The 25,812-nt window shown below is 46.3% G+C and overlaps 6 non-coding genes and 1 pseudogene across 6 annotated transcripts; all 7 read left to right on the top strand.

Moving 5' to 3' along the window:
- The first annotated feature begins 7,670 nt into the window (after window positions 1-7,670).
- Window positions 7,671-7,789, top strand: LOC134081092 (5S ribosomal RNA). Its single transcript, XR_009939412.1, has one exon. It is a non-coding gene; the product is annotated as a 5S ribosomal RNA (ribosomal RNA).
- A 73-nt stretch (window positions 7,790-7,862) lies between these two features.
- On the top strand, window positions 7,863-7,981 carry LOC134081139 (5S ribosomal RNA; annotated as a pseudogene).
- Window positions 7,982-8,054: 73 nt separating this feature from the next.
- LOC134081203 (5S ribosomal RNA) lies at window positions 8,055-8,173 on the top strand. The gene has a single exon (XR_009939507.1). It is a non-coding gene; the product is annotated as a 5S ribosomal RNA (ribosomal RNA).
- A 73-nt stretch (window positions 8,174-8,246) lies between these two features.
- LOC134081087 (5S ribosomal RNA) lies at window positions 8,247-8,365 on the top strand. The gene has a single exon (XR_009939407.1). It is a non-coding gene; the product is annotated as a 5S ribosomal RNA (ribosomal RNA).
- Window positions 8,366-8,438: 73 nt separating this feature from the next.
- LOC134081076 (5S ribosomal RNA) lies at window positions 8,439-8,557 on the top strand. The gene has a single exon (XR_009939397.1). It is a non-coding gene; the product is annotated as a 5S ribosomal RNA (ribosomal RNA).
- A 73-nt stretch (window positions 8,558-8,630) lies between these two features.
- Window positions 8,631-8,749, top strand: LOC134081202 (5S ribosomal RNA). The gene has a single exon (XR_009939506.1). It is a non-coding gene; the product is annotated as a 5S ribosomal RNA (ribosomal RNA).
- A 73-nt stretch (window positions 8,750-8,822) lies between these two features.
- LOC134081086 (5S ribosomal RNA) lies at window positions 8,823-8,941 on the top strand. The gene has a single exon (XR_009939406.1). It is a non-coding gene; the product is annotated as a 5S ribosomal RNA (ribosomal RNA).
- Window positions 8,942-25,812: the final 16,871 nt, after the last annotated feature.

Here is a 25,812-nt window from a genome sequence, read left to right as displayed (position 1 = left end):
GGAGCGCCCCCCTCCTCGCTGGACTGGGAGCTGCTGCCTCCGCTGGAGCCGCTGGTCGACGAGGGCACGGCTGCGCCAGCGCCCCGCATGGCGTTCATTCGCCTCTTCATGGCCCGGATCATCTGTTTGGCCTTGGCAAGTTGTTTTTGAAGGCCCGAGACCTCCCTGTCCCGCTGGCCCTGCTCCTCCGTTTGCCCCTCCTCCGGATCTTCATCCCCCGAGTCGATGTCCAGTGTGGACACCATCGCCACCGGGGGATTGGAGGCCCGGAGGGCAGCCAGAGCTGCGATGGCGGTGGCGTTCTTAAGGCGCCAGTAAAATCGGCGCCTTCTCGCCCTGGTCAGCTCTTGGTGGCCCGCCATAATGTGTTTGTCCAGCCTGCTGCCGTGGTACCGGCAGCAGGGGACAGGGCAGGGCATCCTCCTGACCAACATCCTGCGGGACCCCATCTTCAGCAGGATGCCCCTCTCTTCCTTATTTGAAACATTGTGTCCGCGAACCAAATGGTTGCGGACAGAGGCATATGTTTTGCCGCAAATGGGGCAGTCTGAAGCACGCTTTGGCATCGTCATCTTTACTCTGTAAAACACAAACACAGAGGTTTTCAATCAGATGTGAAAGTCTTACTACAAGTCCTCTAGATCCTAAGTTACCACTAAGCACCACTAGGGGGTGCTAATCTCCTTAAAACATCATCACATGGCCTCCCTAGACCGAGTAGAAGGCCCCTGCCTAAAATCTAACCGATAGCACCTACGCATCCGGAGATACGCTTCCCCGTGTGTCTTTGCCATCGCCGCCTCGGGCCCCGCCCCTAAGCTATCACCCCCAACCGGAGAAGCCCCGACGGGCTATCAGCCTTCTACTCCCGTTGGCTCCAACCTAGAAAAGTGCTTACCTGCCGTGATTTACCGTCTTCCTCGCTTTACTATGGGATTTTGCACCTGACTTATGTCATTTGTACGATTTCAGGATCAGGGTTGTTTTTTGGAACCATACATGTGACACACCATTAAAACCGGAGCGGTCACACGAATCCGAAACAAAAAAAACGTACGTTTCAAGCATGCACGGGTGAAAAGATATTAAGATATTAAACCATTTCCCAGCATCCTTTGCAAGATGTTTTCATTGAATGTATGCAAAATGTCCCTTTTTGTATCCGATTTGTCCCTTAACCCTTACCCCGGTTTAAAACATCCCTAAGTTCCCAAGGAGCTAGGAAGCTGAAAATTGGCAGGGACCCTCAGCACATGCACCCCATGACCTGTGCAAAGTTTCATATCTCTAGCTTCATCTGAGCCCCAATAGCACCCCAAATGTCCCTTATTAATATAATCCGAACGTCCCTTTTTTAAAAAAGCCGAAAAATCACACTTCCGCAAGTCCAATCACCATGAAATTCACATATGTTGTACACTGGGATGCCCCAAACACGCTGGACTAGGTTTGGAGTCGGTGGGGTGTTCACAGGGGGAGAAAAAAAATCTTGTATGTGCGAGGTTTCCCTCTTCCCACGCAAAAACGGTAGGTCCTAGAGGGTCACAACCAAGTATTCATTAACAGTCTTGAGTCCCTCTACAAACGCTCCAAAGCTGGTGTCTCTGAGACACCCAGGAGAGAAACTGCAAAGGAAAAACCTACCAAAAGTTGAATACCAGACACCTCCGACGGGATTGGCGGGGTTAACAAGAAGCTAGGAAGCTGAAAATCGGCACAGACCCTCTTCACATAATCCTCTTGATATATACAAAGTTTCATATCTCTAGCTTCATCTGAGCCTCAAAAGCATCCCAAATTGCGACATGTCCCTGAAATGTATCTGAAAAACCTAGCAAAAGTTGAATACTGACACTTCGGAGGTGGATTGGTGGGGGTTAACAAGGAGCTAGGAAGCTGAAAATTGGCAGGGACCCTCAGCACATGCACCCCATGACCTGTGCAAAGTTTCATATCTCTAGCTTCATCTGAGCCCCAAAAGCACCCCAAATGTCCCCTATTAATATAATCCGAACGTCCCTTTTTTAAAAAGCCAAAAAATCACACTTCTGTAAGTCTAATCACCCTGAAATTCACATATGTGGTACACTGGGATGCCCCGAACACGCTGGACTCGGTTTATATTCGGTGGGTTGCTCACAAGGGGAGATAAAAATTCCCGAATGTACGAGGTTTCCTTCTTCCCACGCAAAAACGGTAGGGACTAGAGGGTCACAACCAAGTATTTATTAACCGTCTTGAGTCCCCCTACAAACACTCCGAAGCTGGTGTCTCTGAAACACCCAGGAGAGAAACTGCAAAGGAAAAACCTACCAAAAGTTGAATACCGACACTTTGGAGGGGGATTGGTTGGGGTTAACAAGGAGCTAGGAAGCTAGGAAATCGGTACAGACCTTCTTCACATGCTCCCCTTGATATATGCAAAGTTTCATATCTCTAGCTTCATCTGAGCCCCAATAGCATCCCAAATTGCGACATGTCCCTGAAATGTATCCGAAATGTCCCTGGGGAAAAAACCCAAAAAATCCCTAAGTCCAAAATGTATCCGAAATGTCCCAAACCTGCACCCTAAATGTCCCTGGGGAAAATTGTTTCCCTTGTCCCCCAATAGCCCTTCCTACTTTCGAGTCCCCTGGGGCCCCCTCTGGCTTAAACGTCCCAAAAATGTGTCCACGCGTCCGCCGTCTCACCGGGGTGTCCCCAATGTGTCCATTTTCCAAAAATGTCCAACTTGTCCACGTCCCCCGCGCTTTTTGCGGAAAGCGCTGTCTTCGCTCGGTCCGATCTTCTCGGTCTCCGACTATGTCGAACGGGGGGACGAGGCGGACGAGTGAGTCCCGGTCTCGCGGCCGTAGCACCTTCCCGGATCGAGTCGGCCTGGGGAAGGTTTTCCCGGACTTCAGAAAGGCAATCATGTCATCGTCACCGTATTTGGCGTAGAGCTCCTGATTTCCATTTCTGACAGCCTGCACCAGGAGCATCATGTCCCCCTTGTTGTAGGCCAGCACTGCACCAGCCATGGCGCTCATGAAGGACCCGTACTTGGCGTGGCTCTGCTTGATGACCACCGTGTCCCAGCGGTGCAGCCAATGGCGGATGTCCAGTCTGACCACAGCACCCATGTTCACCCAGTCACTGAACAGGGTCTCCAGGAAGGACGAACCACTGTCACTGAAAAAATATTAAAGTCTTATGTTGTCATGTTATGTCATTTGTGGGTAACACTTTATTTTGAGGTTCACATATTAGTCACTAATACATATCTAATTAATGTATGCATAAGCGACTTGTAAGGCATACATTAACTGTTACATTTCAGAAAGGGTTAGTGGTACTGTTATGTTTACATACCGGCAACAGTTGTTGTCTGCGTAAATGACTTTGGGTGCAGGTGCTTTGGCACGCTCAAACCGGGCCATCAGACCTCTAGCCATGCGCTTGTAGCATCCCTCTGACTCGGATGCCACCACCACTGTGGTCAGGAACTGGCCCCACTCATTGAGTACGCTGGTGACGTACTGCATGGAGCCCTGGCCATCGCCATAGATCTTCTTGAGGACCTGCGTGAGAAAAATAAAACAAAGAAAAAAACATTCATTGCACTGCACTACTGCCATGACAAAAGAAAGAGAAAGACTAATGAAACTTCATGCATACTTTTCTTGTGCCATCAATGCTGAGGATCTCCCCTGTCAAGCTGAGGAGCTGGTTTCTGTACACGGGCATCTTCTCCATCTCCATGATCAGATGCGCTCGCCTCAACACACGGGCAGATGGAAGTGGAGTCTGAGGGATAGGCGGCGTGTACGTGCCAGCAGCTTTCAGGTAGGACAGGATGCCCCTCTCTGACGATGTGGATCCAGCCGTGTGGGCCTCATACAGGAGCGTCTGGTAGATGTCGCGCCGCTCCATATACCATTCATTATGACCTTGCTGCAGCATTCTCTGCACCTTCGTCATGGACATGGCGTTGAGACAGTCACTCAGCAGAGACACCACTCCTCTATCTATGGCACGCTTCCCACACAAAATTGCAGGCATGCTTCTGAGGGCCGGGGCAAGGCTCATCATAATTTTGGGACTGTGGGCCAGCCACATGTACTGTTGATGGTGATGGTGATGGTGATCCTCCTCCTCCTCCTCCTCCTCACCATCACTCTCTCGTGTCGCTGACCCCCGCCTCAACTTCTCACAGTGTGAGCATTTCAGCTTCTCCGTCAAGAGGGTGTAATGAAACTTCATGCCACACACTTGTCTGGCGTAGCTGCCGAATCCCTTCTTTTCTAGGTAGTGCCCAGGTGGCGCAGGGCAGTTGACGTTCGGACAGCGGATCATGACCTTCATTACACCGACTGGTTGCCAGAAGAAGGCGGGCGTGGAGAAGAAGCCAGCATGTTAGGCACTGCTCCCTTCACAAACACAGGCAGTGGGGGTGGGTGGAACTCCATCTTCTCTTTAAGCAGCTTCCTTTCCATGATCTCGCCTCTGGCATTCTTATACTTACATGCCCTTTCAAACAGCCCATACATCTCATTGCACTTCAGCCACTTGACGTTTGGTGGGGCAATGCCAAGAGAGAGTGTAGATGCAGGGGGCTCTTCCCAGAACTTCTGCCAGCCTTCCAGCACAATGCCACCAGGTTCTGAGGAAGTGGAGGTCTCTGCTCGGGTTGAGGAAGCTCCGGGTCTGCTGACAGAGCTCTGACTGGCTGATGGAGTGAGCTGACCCCAGGTGGTGAGCTGCGTGGAGACTGCCACCTCAGACTCTTCAAGGATACTTTCTGAAAAATGCAAAATACAAAAAAGGCTATTATTAACTGGCAGCTGAGGCTATTAAGACAACAAAACATCATCTTGCAATTTCAATCCTCTTTGTAATGCTTTGTAACTACACATATAGTGTATGGTGCATACATGTAATGAATTGACACTAAAGTACACTTTGATTTTCATTTTTAGTAGTTGAATGACCTGCTGCGGTTAACAATTCTGCATCAGTGGCAAAGTCTGGACCCTCCTCGAATGTGGAGACAGTGGCAAGTTTGGATTCAACTTTCTGCAGAAAATAAAATGACAAATTAAAAAATTATATATTGGGATATGAGCCTGTCACAACTGTTCCACATTAACGTTAACTCAGATGATTAAAGCGTAAGTTTGGCGGAAAATGAAAATAAAGCTATTTTCTGAATGAAAATACATCAACTAAGCCGTGGAGGAAGTAATTTTCGCTCATCACGCAGTACAGAGCTAGCACTGGCAGGACCTACAGCCCAAAATCGCAAACAGTGGGTCAGCATTGGGCTTTCAGCCATGCGCTTTCAAAATCGCATTTTTAAACCACTAACATTGCTCAAAACAGCGGCAAACCTCGTCAGCAGCTTGCTCTAGGTGTCTACACATAAAACGAAGCACCAATCAGTCTGTAAACTTTGGAATAGTCTGTATACACGTGGAATCAATTCGAGACCACAACACCGTCTGAATCACAGAAATGTCTTGCGAGATCTCACACGGAAGCACGGGAGCTATTCCTACGGGTAGTCAAAATCGCATTTTTAAACCACTAACATTGCTCAAAACAGCGCCAAACCTCGTCAGAAGCTTGCTCTAGGTGTCTACACATAAAACGAACCACCAACAACTTGGCTCACGAACCCGACGTTTATAAAAGAAGACTGTTATGAACACTAACCCCTTCCAGTTCCTCACGAAGGAAAGTCCACGAGCTCTCGTGTGAGATCTCGCGAGACATTTCTGTGATTCAGACGGTGTTGCGGTCTCGAATTGATTCCACGTGTATACAGACTATTCCAAAGTTTACAGACTGATTGGTGCTTCGTTTTATGTGTAGACACCTAGAGCAAGCTGCTGACGAGTTTTGCCGCTGTTTTGAGCAATGTTAGTGGTTTAAAAATGCAATTTTGAAAGCGCATGGCTGAAAGCCCAATGCTGACCCACTGTTTGCGATTTTGGGCTGTAGGTCCTGCCAGTGCTAGCTCTGTACTGCGTGATGAGCGAAAATTACTTCCTCCACGGCTTAGTTGATGTATTTTCATTCAGAAAATAGCTTTATTTTCATTTTCCGCCAAACTTACGCTTTAAGTAGGGCATGTAGGACAGTTGTCTTACCTTCAACCTCTTATCCAGGTGAAATGTGACAGAGGGGAAGTCTCTCACATATTCCAGCAATCTCTCCTTCTGCCACTTCAACAGGTCATTGCCCTCACCCCTCTGGCAGTATTCAGAGAGCAGCCACACCACCCAGCCAACATAATTTTCAAGCAGCCACCTGAACGGCTGCCCAGCGTACTTGCCGAAGTTGATGACAAGATGGCCCCTCCACAGCTCTCCCCCCGCCAGCTTTGCTGCAGCCTCAGCCAGCCTAGTATCCAGCACGGTGGGCTCCTCTGCTTTGGGGGCAGCAGCCACAGCCTTGGCAGCATCCGTGCACTGCAGTCTGGCCTCCCCGTGTCTGTACAGAGGAATGCTGGGGTACTGGTGCTGCTTCTGGTGTGAATCCAGCTGTGGCTTGGTGGTGAACCTCTTCCCACACACATCACAGTCATGCTCCTTTGGGGCATGGATCTTTGTGTGGCGCGTGAGGTTTGACTTCTCTGTGATTTTTTTTTGCAGACAGTACATTCATACATGTTGCGGCCCATATTCTTGTCAGTCTGATGATAATCTGGCACAACAAAACAAAATGTTATATGAGTTATTGATCTCTATTAATTTCCAATATGTTGCTCTGCCAAAGAGAGTCTCATCTTCTTCGTAGCTCATTTAAAAGTAGTATATCACAACATTATATATGTAGCAATTCGTCTGAGATCAATGGCTTATGACGGGCTACTGTAACATGGTAATTAACAGGTTGAAATAACAAAATACCGTCATTGCAATAAAAGTGATCGCATGTGTTTTGTCCATAGACTGTAAAAGGTTTTGTCTCACTATAATGACATGCCAAACTGCTCGTACAGGTTGGAAATAGCCTACGTTATCAATGAATGATATGCTAATTATCGATATACTAATAAACGTGCATAAAATAGCATTCTGCACAGAGAAAGTTGCCGACTTTTCATTCAGCAAAACCATCGACAAAGTTGTTTAATGTAAGCTAATACATCCTAGAAAAAACGAAGACGACAATTGTTTTACCTGGGCGAAATGACCTCTCACCGTACCGGTGGACTGCTAGTCTGCCGGTAAAATTAACAATTTACTGATGAACTAACTGAGGAAACTATGATATATTGGATAAACATTCATAAATTTCACATTTACAGCAGGTGAAAATAACAAAATGCTAAAATATTATGAAAAAGAGGTAAAGATGAAGACGATAACTTACCTGGGCGAACTGACGTCTGACAATTTCAGAAATAGCGGCTCCGGACATCGACGGTGATTGGCCCGTCGATGCTCATGCTCAATGATTGGTGGGTTGAGCGCTCAACATGGCTCAATGATTGGACTGTTGAGCATTCAACGCTGCTCAACGGCGCTCAACTATTGGCCGGTTGAGCAGAGTTGAGCAGAGATAGGGACTTTGGGGAGAATTTGCTTGGGAACACCGGGTGCTGTAAGCGTTTTGCTTTGGATTGAGCTGCTTGCAGCCGCACCAGCTGCGCTTGATGACTGGGTCCGAGTGGGGAGTTAATCGCTTACGGCCATACCGCGCTGAGCACGCCCGCTCTCGTCTGATCTCGGAAGCTAAGCAGCGCAGGGCCCGGTTAGTACTTGGATGGGAGACCGCCTGGGAATACCGGGTGCTATAAGCGTTTTGCTTTGGATTGAGCTGCTTGCAGCCGCACCAGCTGCGCTTGATGACTGGGTCCGAGTGGGGAGTTAATCGCTTACGGCCACACCGCGCTGAGCACGCCCGCTCTCGTCTGATCTCGGAAGCTAAGCAGCGCACGGCCCGGTTAGTACTTGGATGGGAGACCGCCTGGGAATACCGGGTGCTGTAAGCGTTTTGCTTTTGATTGAGCTGCTTGCAGCCGCACCAGCTGCGCTTGATGACTGGGTCCCAGTGGGGAGTTAATCGCTTACGGCCATACCGCGCTGAGCACGCCCGCTCTCGTCTGATCTCGGAAGCTAAGCAGCGCAGGGCCCGGTTAGTACTTGGATGGGAGACCGCCTGGGAATACCGGGTGCTGTAAGCGTTTTGCTTTGGATTGAGCTACTTGCAGCCGCACCAGCTGCGCTTGATGACTGGGTCCGAGTGGGGAGTTAGTCGCTTATGGCCATACCGCGCTGAGCACGCCCGCTCTCGTCTGATCTCGGAAGCTAAGCAGCGCAGGGCCCGGTTAGTACTTGGATGGGAGACCGCCTGGGAATACCGGGTGCTGTAAGTGTTTTGCTTTGGATTGAGCTGCTTGCAGCCGCACCAGCCGCGCTTGATGACTGTGTCCGAGTGGGGAGTTAATCGCTTACGGCCATACCGCGCTGAGCACGCCTGCTCTCGTCTGATCTCGGAAGCTAAGCAGCGCAGGGCCCGGTTAGTACTTGGATGGGAGACCGCCTGGGAATACCGGGTGCTGTAAGCGTTTTGCTTTTGATTGAGCTGCTTGCAGCCGCACCAGCTGCGCTTGATGACTGGGTCCCAGTGGGGAGTTAATCGCTTACGGCCATACCGCGCTGAGCACGCCCGCTCTCGTCTGATCTCGGAAGCTAAGCAGCGCAGGGCCCGGTTAGTACTTGGATGGGAGACCGCCTGGGAATACCGGGTGCTGTAAGCGTTTTGCTTTGGATTGAGCTGCTTGCAGCCGCACCAGCTGCGCTTGATGACTGGGTCCGAGTGGGGAGTTAATCGCTTATGGCCATACCGCGCTGAGCACGCCCGCTCTCGTCTGATCTCGGAAGCTAAGCAGCGCAGGGCCCGGTTAGTACTTGGATGGGAGACCGCCTGGGAATACCGGGTGCTGTAAGTGTTTTGCTTTGGATTGAGCTGCTTGCAGCCGCACCAGCCGCGCTTGATGACTGGGTCCGAGTGGGGAGTTAATCGCTTACGGCCATACCGCGCTGAGCACGCCTGCTCTCGTCTGATCTCGGAAGCTAAGCAGCGCAGGGCCCGGTTAGTACTTGGATGGGAGACCGCCTGGGAATGGCTCATGACCCCCCCCAAGTACATATTCCTCAGCCCTGGGAGCGAGCAAAAAGGATCAAAACGGACAGCTCCATCTGGTGGTCAAAGTCCTGAAGTGTTATTTATTAGGTGGCCAATGTTTTGCTTATTATTTTAATAGTTTGGGTTGATCTAGCTGATTCATAACAGTCAAGAGGAAATGTGTGCAATATTGTTACATTTTCTAATTGTGTTTGTTTTTCCTGACACTATCCCACCCCTTCTGAAACCCATGCATAAAGAGACTCCAAAACACTTGAAATACTTTTACAACTTTTATTTTTCACCCAGATTGTGTTTCATTTAAAAAGCAATGCATGAAAACACAAGTAAAGAAGATCTGTTTGGTTTAAAGCTCACTCACCACGACAAGGTACAGATCTACGAGCGAGAACACGAGACAAGACGAGAGACAAACATTTAGAGCTGACAGACATACACACACCACAAGGATAGGCACATATAAATAACATTAATAATAACAATCAAAAACAATCAACAATTAAAAAACACATAAAATTGTAACTGCACACAAATTGTAACTTAACTAAATGTATAAAAATTGAATTGTGTGCAACAGAACAAGAGGGGAAAAACCTTTGAACAGCACAAAAGTGAAAATATGCAATGTGCAAAAAGGCTACTTTAGATAAGGCTACTTTAGATAAATGAATAATTGGCTTGTACAGGCTAAAGTGCAATAATGAACAGGATTATCCAATAAATAAAGGCTCAAGCCATTTCTCTCTTTTCTTTTTCGTTTTGTTTTCTTTAGCAAACATCACAAAAACATGAGTCTGACAAACAAACAACACGCAGGACAAATATTGGCCTTGTTATTGAAGATAGACAAGAACGGATACTACAAAGTGCATTTGAACTGCAATATAAATAATAATAAATAAAAAGCAAACAAAAGAACTTTAAGCAAAACTGTAAAGTGCATAAATAACACGCAAAAAATGCACAGAAATAAGACTCTTTCTCTCTCCTACAGATGGCACAGGAACAGTGGCATCACAGAGGTACGTTTTTCACACACACATATTTACAGGTAATATTTACACAGTCATCCTCTCATCCAACTTCGCATCCACGACAATCTTAAAGTGTTCAAAGTTGTCATACACCACATTGTCGAAGCCAGGCGTGATGGACATCCTAGTGGCTGGACAGTAGGAAAATATTTTTTGCATGCTTCCAGCCACTTTGTCCTTGGAAGGTGTGTATCTCTTCCGCTGTCCACCACAATTAGGCACATTGCAAGCCCCAAATGGCCATGAGGACTTGTTAGGCATGAGCGCCTTCACTGTTGGTGCAGGAGGTACAAAGGTCTGGCTGCAGGATGGCCCACGATAAAGGATGGAGGGGGCCTGTGGCTGTGCGGGGAGCACCAGCAGTATGGGTGCTGCAGACACAGGGGGTGGGCCTTTAGTGGACGCAGCAGGAGGCCTCGGCTGGAGGGCAATGGGTGCAGGAGGCCTCGGCTGTGGGGGGGTGGCCGCAGCAGGCTTAAACTGGGGGGAGGAGGACGCTGCAGTGGGCCAATTGGACCTGAGGCCGGTCTGGTGGAGGGAGGGACGATGGCAGCACAGGAGCCTCTGGGAACGGCACATCTGACAGCACTGTCAGGTGAGGCGTCACCACAGGCAGTACTGTCGCCGCGTAGTTGGCCTTCTTCTCCTCCCTAGCAGTGGAGGTCGAGATGGACTTGGCATTGATGTTGGGCAGTGGGATTGCGAGACCGCCGAGGATGGGGTCGTCTTGGACTCTGTCAGCAATCCTCTTGTACTGTCCCTTCAAAGATGCCGTGACCTCGCCAGGGGAGGTGAGCTGGTTGGCCAATACGTGATGCTTCAGCATCTTGAGGAGGAGGTAGAGCAGGCGACTGTCCTCAGTCACCTGTGTCGTCTGAGCATACCTCATCCAGCCAAACTTTGTCTTCTGGGCGGCTCTGGTCTCGGGAGAGTCCGCTCCAAGACACCGACCGAACAAGGTGTAGCCCCACCTTGACTCGTACCGCTTGACAAAGCGGGCGGCGGTCTTGTCATGGTCGTGAAGAGCATTGGCTGCGGCGGCGATCTTCTGCCTGAGGTCTGCCGGGACTAGGAGGCGGTCTCCATCATCGGCCAGTTCGAGGAGAAGCACAGCCAGTGCTTCCACTTCCTCAATACCTGGCAGATGCAGATGACGGTGGGTCATGGACACATCTTGCAGGGCAGGACTGTCCTCCTCCTCCACCTGTTCTGCTTGAGTGAGGACAACGTGCTGCTCTCTGACATAGTCTATCGGGTCCTCCTCTGCATCAGAGGACATGCCAAGACCCTCATCCGCAGTCTCATCGTCGTCCTTCTCAGTCGCCTCAGACTCCTCAGACTCCTCCTCCTCACGCGACTGCTCTTCCTCAACTGCAAATATATAATTATGCTCATCACAAACATGTCTATACCGCAATATATATATATTTTTGCACCAGGTTTGTTTGCATTAACTACTGTACCTTTCTGCACGTAGTAGTCCCTGGCAGTGAAGCTGGTGGACTGGCACATGGCGTACTCCACACCAAGGAGTTCCTCCTCGTCGGGGTGCTCATAAGCTTCGGGGACTGGCATCGGTGCAGCGAAGTTGGGCTCCAGGACGTGCTCCTTGCCAAAAAGAACCTCGGCCTGCTGGTTGATGCGCTGTATCTGCCGTGGGTCCAAGCACATCGTCTGCTGGCCGTGACCACCAGCTACACGGAGCGATGCCATGCGGTGGTTCCACTGGACGGCAAAGGACACCAAGTATACCTGAAACACACATTTCCATTTGACCGTTATTGTGTACTATGCCTACAAGTGATGACTGCAGCTGTGAAATAAAATGTATCATCAATCATTGACGCTTTTCTGTTTAAATGATACCATATGAACATGTGTGCAATAAATCTTTTTGTGTGTTTTAATCACTCACTTGGAACGGCATGATCCCACAGCGCTGTGAAGGGACGGCGTTGAACAGGTGGGCGTGCAACCCCTCGAGAGAGTTGCTGCCTCGCCGGCACCTGTACTTGTTAAGCCGAATGCCGTTCATCAACACCACCCTCACAGAGACATACAACTGTACACCAGGGGGATCCTGTAACACACAACATATTGCATTCCTTATTTATTCTGGTGCCACTTTTAAGTGTTGCCATACAAGTTTGAATGGTTTTGACACATGATGACTAAATACATTAACCCACCTGCATGCAACTCAGGTGCTTGCTGGCAACTGCCCAGTGTGCGTCGACTGCCTCGGGCGACTTGAACAGGTGGATCCCATCAATGTCAAGGCCGGCTGGTCCCTGGAACTCAGAAAGGATGGACTCCATCACCATAGCAGTCTCCTGTAACACATATGTGTTATCTCATTACATTCACACGTTTACCTTAATACCTTAGTCTGGTACAGTTGAATCCATGAATCTGTATATAAATATGAAAACCACACTTACCCCAACCCCACGGGTAATACGCCTGACATATGACCTGACCTGATGAGGCTTGAGGAAAGCCATCATCTCCTGGTCAGTGTACCTGTCATACATCTCTGAGTTACCCAACCTGACTGCCTGGACCAGCAGCATCATGTCTGCCCTGTTGTATGCCAGCACAGCACCCGCCATGGCACTCATGAACACCCCGTACTTGGCGTGGCTCTGTTTGATGACGACGGCGTCCCAGCGGTGCAGCCAGTGGCGGATGTCCAGCCTGATGATGGTCCCCTGCTTCACCCAGTCGCCAAACAGGTGCTCCAAGAAGGACGAACTGCTGTCCCTGAAAATTATATCAGGACATTTTGTGTAGGTGTGTTACATGTTGGATTATCCATTTCATCATAAGCTTGCTATTGCTATTGAACTCACCGACAGCAGTTGTCTGCGTACATCACCTTCGGAGCAGGAACGTTGGCACAGCGAAAGCGGGCCATCAGACCCCTAGCCATGCGTGCGTAGCACCCCTCCGACTCGGACGCCACCACCACCGTGGTCAGGAACTTCAGTGCGCTGGTCACGTACTGCATAGTGCCCTGGCCGTCGCCGTAGATCTTCTTGAGAATCTATAAAAACAAAGCAGAACACTCTTTGCATGGTGTGATCATGTGGAACAGACTGACTGTTGATATACAAGTACTTTATGCTGTACATACCTTCCTCGTGCCGTCGATGCACAAGATCTCCCCAGTGGTGCTGAGGATCTGGTCCCTGTACACGGGCATCTTCTCCATCTCCAGGATCAGGTGCGCGCGCCTCAGGACCCGAGCAGACGGAAGAGGAGTAGGGGCGATGGGAGGGGTGTAGGTGCCAGCCGGTCTGGCAAAGGACAGGATGCCTCGCTGAGAGGATGAGGACCCAGCCGTGGACGTGTGGGCGTCGTAGAGGAGGGTCTGGTACAGGTCCCGACACTCCACGTACCACTCGTCGTGGGCCTGCTGCAGCAACCGTTGCACCTTGGCCATGGACACCGCGTTGAGTCGGTCACTCATCAAGGTGACCACACTCCTGTCCATGGCACGCTTGCCACAGAGAACGGCGGGAAACATCCTTCTGACGGCCGGGGCGAGGTTAAACAGAATCCTTGGGCTGTACGCCAGCCACAAGTACTGCTGCTGCTGCTGCTGGGCATCGTCCTCCTTGTCATCGTCGCTGCCGTCCACATGCGCCTGACTCAGGCCCTCCCTCAGCTTGCGGCAGTGCTTGCACATTAACCTCTCAGTCAAGAGGGTGTAATGGCAGTTCATGCCGCACACCTGCCTGGCGTAGCTGCCGTACCCTCTCTTCTCCAAGAAGTAATCTGTTGGGGCAGCGGATCAATGCATTCATCACGCCGACCGGGCGCCAAAAGAAGGCCGGGGTGGTAAAGAAGGAGAGCATGTTGGGCACAGCTCCCTTGACAGCCATAGGAAGAGGGGGCGGGTGGAACTCCATCTGCTCCTTCAAAAGCCTCCTCTCAGCCATCTCTCCCCTGGTGTTCTTATACTGGACATCCTCTTGAACAGCCCGTGGGTGTCGTTAGTTTTCAGCCACTTGATATTGCCGGAGGCCATACCAAAGGCTTGGGTGGACTCGGACGGCTGTCCCCAAAATTTCTGCCAGTCCTCCAGCACGACGGCACCAGGTTCTGAGGTGTCTCCGAGGGACGAGGGTCCACGCCTGTCGTCTTGGCCCACAGAGCTGGCGAGGTCTCCCCAGGTGGTCAGGTGTGTGCTGACCGATGGCTCAGACTCATCCAAGAAACTCTCTGAAAAGGGAGAACACCACAGAAATTTATCAACTGCATTGCTAAACACGTACTGATGAATTTCACGTAGCACAAACACAAGTCCTCACAGCTCACAATACTACTATACCTGCAGCAGGTAACAGCTCTACATCGCTGGCGTAGTTGGGGTCCTGCTGAGAGAGGTCAGGGACGATCGGAGGAGGCCCGACGCTCCTCACCTGCATTTTCTGCAGAAAACAAAATAACACTTTTACTAAAACTGGTTACTGCTTAACAACACTTATTCATGTATAAAAGATAGATGACTGATTTTACCCTACTCTTGCCCTAATCTTACCCTCAACCTCGCGTCAAGATGGCACGAGACAGGAGTGAACTGCCTGGTGTACAGATGGTACGGGTTGAGAATGCTCCTTTCTTTCCCGCACATCGGGAATCCCGAAGCATCGGGACTTTGCAACGGCAAGGGGGCAACATAAGACCGCCCTAATAAAATGAAGGTTCGGCTCATACCGGAAAACACAGAAAAACCCGAAGACACCGCGCTGGTGACAAGCGGAGAAAAGAGACATCACGCTCGGCATGTCAGATTGCAGTTTCAGAGTTTTCGAATGTTTTACAGCCTACCTCACAGCTGGCTCTCTCACTCGACGTAGCCTATAACTCAGTCAGTCCAGCAGAGATGCCAGAGCAACGTTTTGGTCAATGGAGAGGGAGAGAAATGCTCCGCATATCCGTCTCATTTAATCCGTCTCATTTAATCATTAAAATGAAGGTGATGACTGGCGAAATTATAATCAAATGACGTTTCAATAAAGCATTGTTGAAATTAATGAAAATGGTTTTAGAAGCCTTCAATTTAACCTGAAAGACTCGATAGGCAACCTTAGATTAATTCATTAATTCATTACGGTTACAAGACCGCATTTCCGTGAATAGGCTATTATTGTGAAGGCGAAGACGAAAGAGATGGACAAGATGGACATTTAGGCTACATTTATGCTAGGAATACTTAGAAATGTGTAGGCCTATAGGCTATTTTAAAACGGAGGCATGTTCATTTTAACCGGCGACGCTGGGTAGCTTACCCAGCACTTATCACAGATTTTGTCCCCACCACTTTTGACAACTGAAAATAAAATGTATTTAACAGAAATATCTTTAATACATGCCTATCATGTCACTTTACTTATAACCGTAGGCTACATGCATGGAGAAGATCGCGCATTTTGTAACATTGTAACAATGGATGGTCAGATATGCGATAGGGCAGTGAGGGTGATTCATTGTAACCATCGACTAGTAGGCCTAGCTCCGCAAAAGAAGTTTCTAGCAACTTAGAACTATATGGATCTCGTTATGCATGTTCATGTTGATTCAGAGATAGACATAGACTACCGTGGGCTACTGTGCGTCAATATAACAGCATTTTATCATGTGGTGAATTAATGACTAACGTCAGTTTAACATGTCAGAACTTTTGATCGGCGTTTCAAGTGCATGCCGCGAATAAATGAACTCGACTGACTGAATCCTTTAGCCTATATTTCTTATATTTGCTAAGTGCGAAAGTAATGACACTTGAACTGTGGCGTAACTGGTTGAGGCATCTTTATCACACGTCAGCGACCGGGGTTCAAAACCTACTCTACGAACCTCTCCGGAACCCATTAAAATATTTTATTAAAAAAAATTAAAGTTTTGCGATTTGTTTTATGATTGCGATGTCTGCTGAAAAGAAAAGTTAATATGTGAATTCGTGGTTCAGCGCACACATACACACACACATTTTTACATTTACAAAATAGGGCTCGGGCACACCCCTTGCATTCTAGGAATATCGCCGCCATTTGGTAGCGCACTGAACGTAATATCCATTCATTCAGATGCACAAGACAAGAAGCAGAAATATAGTAGCGATTTATTCTTTTCCTCTTGCGATCGTGGGTTGCACTGTTACACCCCACTACACAGCAACATACGACCAAGAAGGCAAAAACTAATTAACAGGAACACACTAAAAGGCGGGAGACGGGAGTAAATCCATAGTAATCCATAGTAAACTAAGGAGTGAAGCTGCCAATGTGGCTGTGCCCGCGAAGTTTTGATGTCATGATCCCGAGCCCTAGTGTCAGGAAGTGTCTGTCGATAGAGAGGGGGGAGGGAGGCAATCGTCCTCAATGCCGTAGGTAGGCTATAATGTCTAGTGAACTGGTTAGACAAGTGTGGGGGAGGGGGAATGATCGCACAAGACAATTGCTCTTCATGAAATGGGTAGTAGCCTATTACAGACGTTTGTCGATGTTTAAACGTAGCCTACTATGCGAAATCGGACGTGGCACATAGCCTAATTATTAGGCTAGGCTACTGGATTTAATATAGCAAGTCCATAGACTTTGTTCATCCTATATTAGCCTATATTAAGCATTGGGGAAGTCAGTTTAAGTTGTCCTGTAACAATTTGCCTCTTATTATAATCAAGAGTATACAGCCACTACGCACATAATAGCCTAGGTTACGGGCGGATGCGAGCAACCCCATGCAAAAGAAGGCCTTAAGTTAACGGACTGAAGGCCTGTTTACATGTCAAACATGCATTCAATCTAAGAAACGAAAAACACAAATATCATGTATTGTGTCGTAAACAGTTAATGACTTCGTGGCCACTATGAGCAACTGCATCGCGCAGTGAGCTGAAGGATAGGAGGACCGACACTTATTAACACAAAGCTTTGTAAAGCACTAACAACCACCCCTCAAAGTTCATTGTCCATAAGTCCAAACAATAAGTAGCCTATAGCCTGGCCAATATTGTAGATGTGCAAAAGCAGCATTTGCGTGCGTGCTTGCCGGTGAGGTGTAGCCTACAAAAATGAGCATAACATCTGATTATTAAAGTATGGCTATAGGATATAGGCTAGAGAAGAGTTGGTTTAAAATTCAAGAATTCAATTCAAGTAAAAAAGTTTGTGCACATCCCCGGTCAAGGTGCAGAACAAGAGTAGGCTAAATCATAAAAAAAAATCGAAAAAGGTTTGCACACTTGAAAGCCTTCTTTTTTGATTTGATTTGATTTTCTTTATCACAAAGGAATGACGTTTCGACCGTGTGGTCTTCTTCAGATTAAAATTCAAGTACGTGCGCTATTTAACCCCTCGAGACCGACTGCAGTCTGCTGACACAGCCAGACGACTCTCCCAACCCATTCATTCGTTTTGGGCGATATAACCCATTCATTCGTTTTGTGCGTATATTCCTGCATGCTGCATTACCGTGACCCTTAGCCTACCTTGTGGATGATTTTTTCTCATTGGAATACAGCAGGACAGGATGCCTTTTATCTAACAAACGCAAAAGCTGAGATTGTTGGAAGGACTAGGCTACTCAACAAACTTGTTTTTCGTTTCTGGGAGATCTCGTTATCGTTTTGGATTGTCAGATTTTTATAGCCTATAGAATAGGCTTTTAGGACTGTATTTTGCCTTCGTGCAACTTTAGTTGTGCTCAATCTAAATTATTGTCAGTAAGGATAGGTCATATTACCAAATGGCGAACCTCGAAAATTATTTATGATATAGAGCCGTGTCCATTACGCATGCAGTTATTTTTTAGGCTATTGTTTTATTTGAGTGTTTTTGTCTACCATGGCAAAGTAGAAACGTTCGCTCTAAACTTATGTAGGCCTATTTCCAATCGGCTTTCGGTGACAATCGGAATCCATGTCCATGTTAAATGTTGGACATTCGGGAAACTTTTCCTTCTACCAGCTGTGTGCCCTGTAGGCTACGGGATCCAGAAGACCCGGACAACCCCTTACCACCCTCAGGGAAATGGCCAGTGTGAGCGCTTCAACTGCACGATGCATAATCTGCTCCGGACTCTACCCGTGGACCTGAAGCGCCGCTGGCCAGAGCACCTACCCAGGAAAACCGCTCGGACTAATGCAGGAAGACATACTAACCCACATCACCTTCCAGCATCAGTGGTGAGTACGGCAGATGGGGCTACGACGTGTGTTCTACCGAAGGTCTTGGGCCAGGCTCCCGTTGGGTATTTGCACAGCGATAACACGCTCCAGCAGAGGTAAATGTTTATTATGTTAGGCCTACTAGGAGAATGTTAGCGTACATAGCCTTAAGTAAGGGATAATGTATAGAACGCCGGTCATTATCGGAAAATAATTCCCGACAGGATGAACTGAACCCCGACGCGCAGCGGAGGGGTTTTGCTTCGTCCTGAAGGGAATTATTTTCCGATAATGACCGGCGTTCTATACATTATCCCGCTTACTATACGGCTACTTGCCAAAACGAGAAGAAACGTACCACAATGTGTCTTTAGCAATGACTTAGCTACCGTTTCGTGGCTTCCGCTAACAAAATAAATAGTTCGCCACACAGATAGAACGTGACTGTTGCCATTGACAGCGGTCATTATTTTTTTCAGAGGTCCTCTATCAAGAATTATTATATGGCTCTCTAGAATGTTGAGAGAGCTCCCATTCACTTTGAATGGGCCTCCCCAACGTTCTACCGGTGATTAATATGTAGGCTATAATCACCGGTGAAAGTATATAATGACCGCTGTCAATGGCAACGGGTTTTGTGCTTCTAATTCACGTCTTTCATATCAATCCGCATCAAAGCCGTTCGCTGGTTGCAATGGAATTTCATTGAAAGTTACCAAGTATGTTGCCAGGCAACACCTAACAACTGTCAACTGTGGCGAACTATTTATTTTCTAGAAGTTAGCGGAAGCCACCAAACGGTAGCCAAGTCATTGCTAAAGACACATTGAGTTAAGTTTAATTTCTCTTTTTGGCAAGTAGCCATATAATAAGCGGGATAATGTATAGAACGCCGGTCATTATCGGAAAATAATTCCCTTCAGGACGAAGCAAAACCCCTCCGCTGCGCGTCGGGGTTCTGTTCATCCTGTCGGGAATTATTTTCCGATAATGACCGGCGTTCTATACATTATCCCTTACATAATGACCAGTAGAACGTTGGGAAATCCCATTCAAGTCAATGGGGCGTTCTACTTGCATTGTGAAGAGCCGTATAATAATGCATAATAAACAAGGCTAATGGTGTGGTTCTGATGTAATGCATGTCCGACCGTGTTAATTGTCAACTTTTAAAGGGAAATGTATCTAATGAATATGCTGTGTGTAACAACTGTTATATAGGATTGTGAAGACTGGTGTAAGGCCACTTTCCCACTGTGTGATTTCTTGTGGTTTCCGAGTCCATGAGGTAAAAGAGAATATTTGTTATACTCTGTGTTGTGCCTTGTCATGCTATAAAAAATATCTGTGTATGATGAGTATGTCAAGCACCCATTGTAATGATTTTGTGTTTGCAGGCAGATTGCTCCTGCTGCTTTGCTTTGCCTAATTTCAATACTGATCGTTTTGCCTTTCGTTAAGTTCTTTGCTTTCTTTTGTTTGATTACTTTGCCTTGTCCTCCGTCTAGTGCTCCCCCTCCAGACCAACGCGGTATTGGCTGTTCCAATAGAGATTGAGAACGTGACGTAAAACGCAACGCATTTTGGGAATAGGTGGCCCAAAATTAAGTTGTTTTACTGACGTGCGGGAACAACGAAGTGCAGTTGTCGAAATACCGTTTACCTGCTGTGTTATACAATTCAATAGAGTAACATGAAGCATATCTTTTATAGTTTTCCAGCGTGGAAAAATAATAGTATACGTCATGTTTCAGAGGTGACAAAAAGGCGAGGAATGGCTTGGATAGCAGCACTAAGGAAGCGCGAGATTATGTTCTGTTTTTCACACAATTTTTTCACGCTTATTTTCATTTTTATCATGCCAGATCATAGACCCAGAACACATAGGTTTACATGGGCTGGCATCAGGCGAGCCAAACCTACCCATAATTCTTTGTGTTTTGATAACTTTGGTCACATGTCTTAGCGATCTCTATAGAGTACCAAGCTTTATAATATCTTGTGTATTATTGTTCTGGTGGTAACAACCTCCCCCTCCTTGTCCTCCTTCAGAGCATTAGAGCAGCGGCTCATAAGGGAAGTTCCTGGATCCGTCTTTGTGTACTGCACCACGTATTGTAGTGGTAACCTGCACCTCACAATATTGATTGAATCACTTGCTTGTAGTGGTCGTGCCTATGTGTGTGCGTGTGTGTGTGTGTGTATGCCTTTGACTGTAGACACCAGAGTCCAGAGCACCGGTGGTGATCTTCACGCTTATTCCGGACAGGTAACCTACCTTGATAGCCCAGCGTTATTGTTCTGTTGCCTTGCAATTACATTGTCCCTGGTAGCAGCCAATACCGTGTCTCCCCCTTTAGGCCAATCTGTTTGGAGTGACTTTTTAAACTGTGTTATTTATTAATAAAGTACTGTTATATTTCCACTAAAAGCACGTCTCTGTCTAGTTCATATACTGTGTATTTGTATGAACCTGTTTGCCTTAGATTGGGTATTCAGCAGTTAACGCTTGTAAAGTATATCTTGGTGTGTGAGGCACCAGGTGGCGTAGTCAGGTCAAAGTTCACAAGGTCACAATTGGAACAAAGAAATCTTGCTGCCCTCGGCATTCCTGCAACAACACCAGTGGATAAAATCAATCGATATTGTGTTTGCAATGAGCATAATTTTCTAACCGGAGGACTACGAATAGAAAATGCAGTAGCCTATGCTACGAGAAAGATGCTGTTACATCTGAAGGATACAGCCGTCCCATAGGCTACATTTTCAGTACAGAGGCAGAACAGTGTTCATCATCCGTGCCTGTAATAGCCTATCATTTCTATCCTTCTGTAGCGCCGTGTGTGTGTGTGTGTCCCTCCCTCCTGTGTCCGAATGTGTCAGTCAGTTCTGATGTGTTGTGATCAGGGCCGGCCCGCCGCTTAGGCAGTATAGGCAAATGCTAAGGGCGCCGCACATTCAGGGGGCGCCAGAAATGGAGGGGGGGGAAAGTGTAACTTCCACTATTCTTAAAACTGATATTACAATGTCTTAATAAGCCCACATTGATTTCACGGAATAGCAAGCCTATAAGTAGGCTACTAGTAATAATAGCCTACTTTCCTAAGGCACCCCCGCCCCCTTCCCTGAGAAATTAACTGTGATGGGCGACAAACGCAAAATGCAAAAGTAGGCCTAGCCTACTTCTCTGTCGGATTGCTCAGAAAGTTGTAGTCACAGGCGTAACAGAGGTTTCGTGAGAAAAACCAACGTGATATGAATGCTACATGAAATGTAAAACATTCTGCACATAACTGCGACGGGCAAAATAATGCGAAATGCACACCCATTCTTCTGTGTTGGATTGCTCACAAAGTTCTAATAACAATGATAGCATATACATATCACCTGACAGAGCACGGTCTTAGCTTTCCGGTGGTATTAAATACTAGTTGATATAATAAACGGGAATTCGCGAGAAAATCAATGTGAATTTGGGCTACATGAAATGTAATCATTTGCATTCCATCTATTACTCTCAGTGGAATCTCTCAATAGCCTACATGACAAACCATACATCAAAATAAACGACAGACCTTACCAAATATGAGGATATGAAGCATTCATTTGTACAAGAAGCCATTCCCGAGTAGCCTAATCCAGTTTTTAAATTGCTGCACATTTCTACTTGGCTTTGAATATTTATTTAAATTATATAAAATTACATTGAAAACATAACCATTGCTTCCAGATATGTGACCATTCATAGCGAAATCAGTCGTTTTGCGCACAACGTTATTTTGAGAAAATCAACAATAACAAACTTCCGGGTTAAAATGTTGAATTTCACGTTTTCGCCTCATTCGACTGTATACAGTCTACAGTTTCATATCGTGAACGCATTTCACGGAAAAACATACGTTTTGACTGTTAAACCCGGCGAAGATTCAACACATTTGCTGTCATTCCCATTGTGCACGCGCTGCTTAAAAAGGTGATTGCTCCTCTTCTGGCATATCGTGACAGGAGAACCATGTCAACTTTGGATGCGGTTATCTTAGCGATAGTTTGTGTAATACCCTCGATATACATATCGTTGGAAAGCTTAGTTTATGGCCGTTCACGTGAGCACAATAACTTAATTTAATTAATTTTACCGAAACGACTGGTTCCGCTTTACAGGGTCACATATGCATTATGCCTATTTTAGATTAGTCGAAAATCATGGCTAAAGCCTAATTACAGTAGGCTACTCTCACGTTCTTAAAGTGACAGGCACTGAATTCGACCTACAGTGTAATGACATATAAAGATAAATATAAGTCGATATGATGAATCGTGTCAAATTTAAGTCAAAATAAAAATCAATATCTTAAGGGTTGAATGAAACGAGTTTGCCAAAATGCACTTAATTTTCGAATCGCTGTGACAGGGAGCATTTTATTTGAAAACCAAATAGGCCTCGCTCGGACAAGGAGTTACAGAGAATGGGAACGGAAGTCAGCGGCGCAATGCATTCTGGGACAAAAAAGCCGTTTTCCTCCATTACGTGAGGCCGCGGCGCGAATTATAAACAACAAACCTATGGTATTTCGAACAAGATCGGCTAGCCAAAACAATAGCACCAGATGTAAACATTTAGGCTACTATGCTAAAAACTAGTAGTAGAAGTAGTAATGGACCATACAGAGACAAGCTCCTGCCGGACGCGAGGAAACATTATATGGAAAAGATATCTTTGATCGGAATCATGGATCCCTATGACATACTGTCTGGAGAGTGGACTCGAGATCCTGAGAGTAATAAAAAGACACTCCGTTGTTGATTTTTTTTACCTGACGATCGTGGGCACGGACGTTACATCCAACAACACAACAGGTTCGTCCCATGATGTGTGAAAAACAGTGTTAGAAACAGCGAGTTAGCCATGTTTTACAATGTTTACAATGATACAGCATTGGCAGCAGCGTACAAGTGGCCTCACTATGTATCCCAGATGCCACCGCGGCGCAACCTCGAACACGTCCGCGATGTCACATTCCCATTCTCTATAAGGCCAATGTAACCACCTAATGCTAGACGAAATGTTGCCACAGTGTTGCTTACGTGGTTAATTAATAGGTGATTTAACATTTGGTTGTGCATATGGAAGTACACTCTTAGAAAAAATGGTTCTATATAGAACCAAAAAAGGTTCTATCACATGCTTCATATATGGCACCCCTGAAAGGTTCTATATAGAACCCTTTTGAAGGGTTCATGAAAAGAACCCTATAGGGTTCTTTGAAGCCAGACCCAATGGTGCTATATGGAACCATAGAGAGGTTCTTTATTGCACCATTATTATTATTATTATTATTATTATTATTATTAAATCCATAATGTTTTTGTCAAACCTCATGAAGACTTGTATCAAAGATAAGAGCAGTCTTTAAACATCTCTCCTTGTATGAACAATGTTATGAAGAAGTGAAGGACACAGGCTTTGAAAGATAATTTCTGTTTATTTCAAGGTATTTTACATTAATTCATCCAAAACTACTATATATACATGTGTGTGTTTGTGTGTGTATGTTTTCTTTTTTTTTTTTTTTTTTTTTGCAAGATAAGTTACAGTGAGTCCTGGCGAAGAGTGGCAGCAAAGTCATAAAAAAAAAAACCCCGCACACACACAGAAGGCAAACAACCAAGTACACCAAAGACCAAAGACACAGTTCTGATTAGTTGTAGGACATTAATTGGTTTTGCATTTTAAGGACAGGGAGGGGAATCTTTGTGTTGTTGCAGGACATTTTTAGCAAGAATTTTTCGATGAAAGTAAGTGTGTTGATTATGGGGGTGGGATATGAAATATTAAAAAGATAGTATACACAGAACAGACACTCTATTGCTTCCGCTATGGACAATGCTGATTTGACAATGGTTTCTCCATCCAGATGGATGCTAATGCAATCAGCTTTCAGGGCGTTCAGAGACCCGTGGAATACGATGGTCGGGTTAGGGCGGACTGGTTCCTGTGGGACAAAGGAATATCAGAATATCAGGACTTGTAATTTAAGGATTACTTTCCAAAACACAATAAAACTAATTTTCATAAATGTCATGAAAATTAAGACGGCATCAGAAGAATTGGAACTGGGTTAATACTATTTTATATTTGCAAACCAAATTCAAACATCAAATCATTGGATATATTGCCTTTTGGACAAGAGCTATTCCATTGTAAATAAGAAATATTTACTGAAACTATCTGCAAGAACACAGAGCACATACATACCTCTATACAGAAAATGAAGTTGCCGTTCTCCCTGAACAGGTCTGGCAGCAGCAGTAGGGCAGCATCTGTTATGATAGAGTAATTTATAGTCAATTAAGCCTATTCAAGGTCACTGTAACAATAATGTTCTTTGAGTTGTCAGGTTTGCTGATAAAGAGAACTCACTCTTCATTCCAGCCTCATCGGAATCATCCAGTAGGGTGGGCGAGATTGGTTTGGGATTTTTCTTGTCCCTCATGGCTTGGACGATCTTGTGTGCCACTCCCTCCAACACGGTTGTTAGGTTGCTGCTTACATCGACCCCATGCCGGGTCATCATTTCATGGCGTAACTTTAACAGAAGACATAAATAGTAAATAACACAGAATGCATATGGCTAAGGTTCATTTTGCGTATCGGAGGGCGCGCTCAACTTCTCGAGTAAAATAAATAACTTTGGGTGCGCGAAAAAAAAAAAAAAACTTAAAGAGGAGAAAAAGTCCGCACTGACGAGCTGAGTCTCATTATTTATTTATAAAATACCACCATGTCCACAAGCAGACGCGTTTCGGCCCTTAAGCCATCATCAGTGCGTTGTACCAAGCACCGATGATGGCTTAAGGGCCGAAACGCGTCTGCTTGTGGACATGGTTCATTTTGTCCCATGCTACATTTACTCACTAGTATCGGATTTCCAAGGAATGGAAATTGTTCCATGACTTCCGCTGTTGGTCTGGTCATGTCCGCTGTTCGCTGGAAAAGCGTCCTCCTCATTAGGAGTTTAATTTGTTGGATGTTGGGTGCAGCTTTCCGCATCTCTTGAGCGATGTACTTCATGTGCTCTGCATAGCTGGTGTCATCTTCCATGCTCTCTAATTGTAAAGTAACCTTAAGATATAACACATAAGACAACATGTAAACAATCAGTTGGGAGAGTGACTCCAGATGCTTGTTACAACTGTTAAAACCTTAACTTTAGAATTTCATCATTCCCTGGGTCAAACTCATATGCTAACATTGCACGCTTACTTTACATGGCCATGTCACAATTATTAGAAACAACATGGACACATAAAAAATAGATAATACCCCTTGTGAAGAATTAGGGTCACATGATGACACTGGCTGAACTACAGGTGGCAATTCTCCTCTCCTTTTGGCAAGCTGGTGTATGTATAAAAAGCATAATCAAGAATTAGTCTGGTTTGTTTAAAGCCACCACAGTTCCC

This window comes from Sardina pilchardus, chromosome 5 (assembly GCF_963854185.1).
Source record: "Sardina pilchardus chromosome 5, fSarPil1.1, whole genome shotgun sequence".
Lineage (NCBI taxonomy): Eukaryota > Metazoa > Chordata > Actinopteri > Clupeiformes > Clupeidae > Sardina > Sardina pilchardus.
Note: the sequence above shows the minus strand (reverse complement) of the source record. Positions and strands in the feature narration are given on the sequence as shown.